The sequence below is a fragment of the Mus caroli genome, unplaced genomic scaffold, assembly GCF_978045245.1.
Source record: "Mus caroli unplaced genomic scaffold, Mus_caroli_1 scaffold_4, whole genome shotgun sequence".
NCBI lineage: Eukaryota > Metazoa > Chordata > Mammalia > Rodentia > Muridae > Mus > Mus caroli.
In genome coordinates this window covers 92,135,621-92,142,902 of record NW_028227259.1, presented here as the reverse complement: position 1 = coordinate 92,142,902, position 7,282 = coordinate 92,135,621, and the positions used below count along the sequence as shown (strand labels likewise).

Sequence of the window (7,282 nt, the reverse complement as noted above, 5' to 3'; positions counted from 1 at the left end):
ATGTTGTGTCCTCCTCCACCAATTTTATTTAGAAGCATAGATGTAGAAATCCTTAATAAATAATTGGAAACTGAATACAAAAGCACCTCAAAAAGCTCATATACCATAATAAAGCAGGCATGATAGTGTACCATATAGTCAGACTGAAAGGCAAAAACCAAATGATAGCTCATATGGAGAAAAGGCCTTTAAGAAAACCCAACATCCCTTCATGCTAAAAGTCCTAGAGCCTTTTGGATAGGGATATAGTGAGGACAAGATGTCTCCTGGTTTCAATGGTGGATTCATCAGGATTTGCCACCAGAGGATTTAGAATTATTAAGGCTTGCAAGATTAGGATTTTAGTTGTTGCACCCAGAGATTGAGCTACTGTTGTTTCTGAAGAAAAAAAAAGTCCTGGAGAGACTATTGGTTCAAGGGGCATACTTTCATACAATAAAGAAATTTTACAGAGAGCATACAGCCAACATCAACCTAAATGGAGTTTACATGTGCTTCAAACCTCTTATGTCTTGAAAATACTGTTTCTCTGGAGTCCTCTACCATATTTAGTTCTTACAATTTCTCTGCTTCTTCTGCTTAGATTCCCAAGCCTTGGAAGGAGGGGTGTGATACTGATATCCCATTTATCAGTCAATCTGAGAAGAGTTGGAAGAGGGTGAGTCAAAACACTCACAATTCATTTTATGTAATGCTTAAAGAACTAATAAGTAAAAGCATGAGATACCACTGTAGACAAAATGAAATACAAGGGTTCATTAAAGACTATGTTAAAAGTCTACATACAAAAGCTGGGCAGCGGCTACTAGCTATTATGAGTTTTTTTTTTTTAAGTCTGTCCAACTGTGAGTCCTGACTGGTCTATGTTGAGTTTCACAATGTAACCGTTCTGATTCTTTTATGCCCCCAGCAAACAACCCTTTACATGTGCTCCTAAAAGTAACTACAATAAACTCACTGCATCACTAAAGAGATTATCATCTTAGCCAGTTTTATTTAATTAACAAAAATTTAACATTTATTATTATTATTTATTATTATTTGTGTGTTTGTGTATGTGTGCATGTGCTGTATAGCACACAAACATAGGTTCGAGGCACACATATGGGAGTTGATTTTCTCAAACATTTGGGTTCTGGGTATTGAACTTAATCTTTAAGGCTTGACAGCATCTACCTTTAGTGCTGAGCAATCTTGTTAACCCACGTTATAATTTTTTGACAAACAATTAAATGAGTTTAAGTGGAAACACCTCCATGAAAAGGCTTTGTATTTCACACTAATTTCTTACATAGAAGATGCTTTAAACATATCAGTTAGATTGATCTCATTGGCCTTCTTTGCCTTTCTTGACATGGTAGATTTAAAAGGAACCTATTGAAAACTTCAAAGTGAACAAGTTTGGCATCATTCCTTTATAAATAAGGAGGTTTATGAAAGAATTATGTATAATAGGTACAACTTGTAAAGTAAAATGTCTCCTTGCTTGGTGTGTTATATTGTAACTCATAAATTATTATGCACTCTTGCTGCTATAGCAAGGCCATATAGATGTACTTTTGGGAAAAATGAACATTGACTCATGTACCAATGTGGAATGGCTTCTGCTTTTCCCCTATTGACTATGCCTGCTGACAGAATCAGCTTTACACTAGAAATGGTATTTGGCTTTTTCTTTGTCCAGAAGATTCTTTTATAAGAAAGTGGAGATGTTAATCAACATAACTGTTGTGGTGAGAAAGCTGCTGAGTTTGCTAAAGGTCTACACATTCATGATGTGTAGACCACATATTAGGTTTAATGAAGGGGATGGACACTTCCTCTCCCAAATGTTACAGTCAAATTGAAGACACAGCATGTGACATTGAAACATGAACTGATATGGGATATTTTGGGAAAAACTATGTAAATGAAGCAGTACATGAATTGCTGAGGAGGATGTGGGCTCTAGGATCTATCTGTTGACTTTGATGGGAGAGGTTCATTGGTCTCTAGCTGTGTGTCTAAGACAAGTTTTTTTCCCCCATACTATTTCTTACCTGTAAAACTGAAAGATCCAAATAGGAGTGAACACAGTGTGCTCTTAGAGAAGGGTCTGACATAGTGAAAACTCACCAGTAATGCAAATGGATATGCATTCAACATAGGCTTAATCACAGAAGCATTCTTGCAGAAGGTAGAAAAAAATTTCAGTGAGTTTTATTTTTTATTATTTTATTTATGTATAGCCCAAATGCTGCCCCTCCCAGTGCCCTCTAGCAGAGTTCTTCCCCTTACTCCCCTTCCCCTCTGAGAGGGTAGTCCCATCATGGGTATCTCCCCCATCCCCCGGAGCATCAAGTCTCTACAGGATTAAGTGAATCATCTCCCACTGAGGCCAGACAAAGCAGTCCTGTGCTACATATGTGCTGGGCCTCAGACCAGTCCATGTATGCTCTTTGGTGGTGCAGTCTCTTCAACAAGTGATGGTCTAACTGGTGTTCTGCATGTAGATGAATGCAAATTGATCCATTTTATCATCCTGCACCAAGTTCAAGTCCAATTTGATCAAGGATCTCAACATAAAACTGGATACATTGAATCTAATAGAAGAGAAAGTGGGAAATAGTCTTGAACACATTGGTACAGGAGAAAATTTACTGAACAGAACACCAGTGGCTCAGGCTCTAAGATCAACAATTGATACATTGGAACTCTTGAAACGGAAAAGCTTCTGTAAGGCAAAGGACACTCTGGAAATCAATCTGGCATTTTTTTTTTTTTTTTTTTTTTTTAGAAAATTGGAAATAGTTCTACCTGAAGATCCAGCTATTCGATTTCTGGGCATATACCCAAAAGATGCCCTACCATACCACAAAGGCATGTGTTTATAGCAGCTTTATTCATAATATGCAGAAATTGGAAGCAACCCAGATGTGCTTCAATTGAAGAATGGATACAGAAAATATGGTTCATTTACACAATGAAATACTACTCAGCTATTAAAAACAAGGGCATCATGAACTTTTCAGGCAAATGGATAGAACTAGAAAATATCATCCTAAGTGAGATAACACTGGTGAGATGGCTCAGCAGGTAAGAGCACCCGACTGCTCTTCCAAAGGTCCTGAGTTCAAATCTCAGCAACCACATGGTGGCTCACAACCATCTGTAACGAGATCTGACTCCCTCTTCTGGAGTGTCTGAAGACAGCTACAGTGTACTTACATATAATAAATAAATAAATCTTAAAAAAACCCCACACTAAGTGAGATAACCCAGACCCAAATGGACATGCATGGTATGTACTCACTGATAAGTGGATATTAGCCAAAAAGTACAGAATACCAAGGTATACCTACACAGGTCCAAAGAGGTTAAACAAGAAGGAAGGACCAAGTGAGGATGCTTAAGTCACACTTAGAATGGAGAACAAAATAGTTATGGGAGGCAGAAGAAGGAAGGGATCTAGGTGGGAAAGAGGAAAGGGAGGGGAATAGGGGTCAGGCGCAGGTGTGGGGAGAGACAGAAGGTTCAATTTAAATGTTGGTTTGCCAGTGATGGATATAGACTGACAGGCAGACTTCTCCATTGAAAGAAGAATCTGTGACTGAATGAGTTGATTGCATAATGCTGAGAGTAAAGCAAATCAACTAAGGCTAACTATTGGTGAAAAAATATAGCCAGGAAGATAGAATATGATTATAATGCCAAATATAATAAGCTTTTGTTTTTCTTTTTGGAAGATGGATGGAACTCTTTTTTATTCATTTAAACAAATTGTAGTCAAAGGACAATACAATGAAAATTGAAATCTTTAGATAGCCCTATATATAAAGCCTTATAATAAAAACAAAAAATTCAAAGCTTTCATTCCAGCTTTTAGAGATTTTTAGTCATAAGTATAAAATTTATATTGATATTCATATTCAAATATAAATGAACATTAGTATTGCATTTTGTTTATTGTCTTTTCTATGTTTCTAGCCTTGGTTTTTATTTTATTTATGTTTTTAAAGGCATATAAAACTCTTTATTGACCACTGTTCACCATTATTTACAATAAAGTAAATATACAGTTGGATGGCATTCTGATACTGCAAAGTTACTTTTCTGGCTCATTGAACCAGAACCCAAATACTGAAAAGACTGATCCTACCAGTAAGGAATGAGTCATGGTAAAGAAAGAGTATGCAGGTCATTAATTGATATTAGCAAATTTTGTTCACTCACTTAGTCAGCAGGTCTTAAATTGTCAACGTCAGCTCCAACCACAATTCTATTTCCACATCAAACAGATTCCATGAATCATAACCTTTTAGTAGAGACTTTAACTTTCTACAAAGGAATGGTTCACCAGAGGAACCTTTACACAGACTGGCTGACCTGGACCTGCCTCTGTAGACCAGCTGACTTCTTAAGTCAGAGCTCTATCTGCCTCTAGAGTACTGGGATTAAAGGCATGCGCCACCACACTGGCCCAAGTCTTATTATTAAATCACACTATTACTTAGTCTAATTCCATTTTCTGAAGGGAAACTGTACAACATTCTGTAAATAAACCACTGTATTTACATGATAATATATCAATTCTGATGTGGTTGCCTTTAAACTACCCAATAAATTGCAGAACCTGCTTAATCTGAAAGGTTATGGTTTCAGGAAAATGTTCACAATGAGGGAATCTCATCAACTTGTATTTTCATCTTCAGTTCTTTTGAGTATTAAAAACAAAACAAAACAAACAAGTTAAGTGTTTTATGCATACACCACATACAAACAAACAAACAAAAAACCCAAAATGGTCCTTCCCTGTCTCAGTTAAAAATAAGTTCTGACTTGAGTAGTAACTGTAAAATTTCCCCAGCGTTTAAGAAAAGCTGTTCTAATAGTACTACCGGAGGATCCAGCAATACCTCTCCTGGGCATATATCCAGAAGATGTTCCAACCGGTAAGAAGGACACATGCTCCACTATGTTCATAGCAGCCCTATTTATAATAGCCAGAAGCTGGAACCCAGATGTCCCTCAACAGAGGAATGGATACAGAAATTACGGTACATTTACACAATGGAGTACTACTCAGCTATTAAAAAGAATGAATTTATGAAATTCCTAGCCAAATGGATGGACCTGGAGGGCATCATCTTGAGTGAGGTAACACAATCACAAAGGAACTCACACAATATGTATTCACTGATAAGTGGATATTAGCCCAAAACTTAGGATACCCAAGATATAAGATACAATTTGCTAAACACATGAAACTCAAGAAGAATGAAGACCAAAATGTGGACACTGTGCCCCTTCTTAGAATTGGGAACAAAACACCCATGGAAGGAGTTACAGAGACAAAGTTTGGAGCTGTGATGAAAGGATGGACCATCTAGAGACTGCAATATCCAGGGATCCATCCCATAATCAGCTTCCAAACGCTGACACCATTGCATACACTAGCAAGATTTTGCTGAAAGGACCCAAATATAGCTGTCTCTTGTGAGACGATGCCGGGGCCTAGCAAACACAGGAGTGGATGCTCACAGTCAGCTATTGGATGTATCACAGGGCTCCCAATGGAGAAGTTAGAGAAAGTACCCAAGGAGCTAAAGGGATCTGCAACCCTATAGTTGGAACAACATGATGAACTAACCAGTACCCCGGAGCTCTTGTCTCTAGCTGCATATGTATCGAAAGATGGCCTAGTTGGCCACCACTGGAAAGAGAGGCCCATTGGACTTGCAAACTTTATATGCCCCAATATAGGGGAATGCCAGGGCCAAAAGAATGGGAATGGGTGGGTAGGGAAGTGGGGGGTGCTATGGGGGACTTTTGGGATAGCATTGGAAATGTAATTGAGGAAAATATGTAATAAAAAATATTAAAAATTAAAAAAAAAAGAAAAGCTGTTCTAACATTCTGAACTAACCAGTACCCCGGAGCTCTTGACTCTAGTTGCATATGTATCAAAAGATGGCCTGGTCGGCCATCACTGGAAAGAGAGGCCCATTGGACATGCAAACTTTATATGCCCCAGTACAGGGGAACGCCAGGGCCAAAAAATGGGAATGGGTGGGTAGGGGATTGGGGGGGAGGGTATGGGGGACTTTTGGGATAGCATTGGAAATGTAATTGAGGAAAATACGTAATAAAAAATATTAAAAAAAGAAAAGCTGTTCTTTAAAGCTGAGGAAGTACAACATGGTATCAGATATTCCATTGTTAAAGGAAGCAACTACAGAAAGTTCTTACGTGCTCAAAGGAATCAGGGCCTTTTGATGCAGAACAAAAACCAAAAAATATCCCAACTACTGTCAATACTTTCAAAACCAGCATTATCAAACTTGATTTTCATTAGAATGCTATTTTTTCACACTAGTAATTCAAAACCCAAGTTCCAGATTTTATATATATAAATGCAAACAATTATTGTGCTTTATCTTCGGGACAAGAATGCCAAGTCAGCCTCTCTTCGTAGAAGACAGTGACAATCTGAGGACGCTTCATATTCGCCTCCTTTGCCAGCACCAAGTCAGCCTCATCCGAGTCCTTCCATTTCATGAGAAACATTAATTCTCCACTGCTGTCTGTGGCACCAACTATTCATTCAGGATCAAGACCTCTGGCAAAGCCCCTTGGTTTGTCAGCAGCATCTCTCTTCTTCAATTTGCTATCATCAGATTCACTGTCAGATAAAGATTTCCTTTTTGTACCATCTTTTTCCTTACCTGCTTCTTGAGGATTAAGAAATGCTTCAGTTAATTCTGGACAATCTAAATTTTCTTCTGGTTCCCAAGTAAAATCAGCATCTGTGAACCCCATCCACTTCAGGAAATACTCCACCTTCCCATCCACTACATGATGGTCCAGTACTTTTTCTATCACAAATTCTTCAGGCTCTGCCTCTTCAGCTTTTTTACTCTTTTTATTTTGTTTCTTTCCCATTTTTTTTGCAATGTAGTTTTACTGAAGGCCATTTTTAAAATTTAATCGAAGACTTGAAGAGTTCACTTCTCAGATGCTCATGGCTGTGGAGCCTGCCCTAGCCTTGGTTTGATTTCATCTGATCTTTACTTCTGACTGACTCTTGAGACAAATAATGTTGGTTTTGTAGATGAAGAAAGTTTTGCAGATGAGGAAAGTGAGTCGAGTAGGGTTAAGCAGTTGCTTAAAGTCACACAGCTTGTAGGAGACAATCTGGGTTTAGGTATCAAAGTTGAACTCTTTTTTAAAATTTGAGCTATTTCTTGATAGACATAGCTTGCAGTATTGACAAAAGCATCAATGTCCAACTTCCAGACACTGT

The 7,282-nt window shown here is 38.0% G+C and overlaps 1 pseudogene; it reads right to left on the bottom strand.

Annotated features, from left to right (window-relative positions):
- Positions 1-6,402: 6,402 nt before the first annotated feature.
- LOC110295320 (chromobox protein homolog 3 pseudogene) lies at positions 6,403-6,953 on the bottom strand (annotated as a pseudogene).
- Positions 6,954-7,282: the final 329 nt, after the last annotated feature.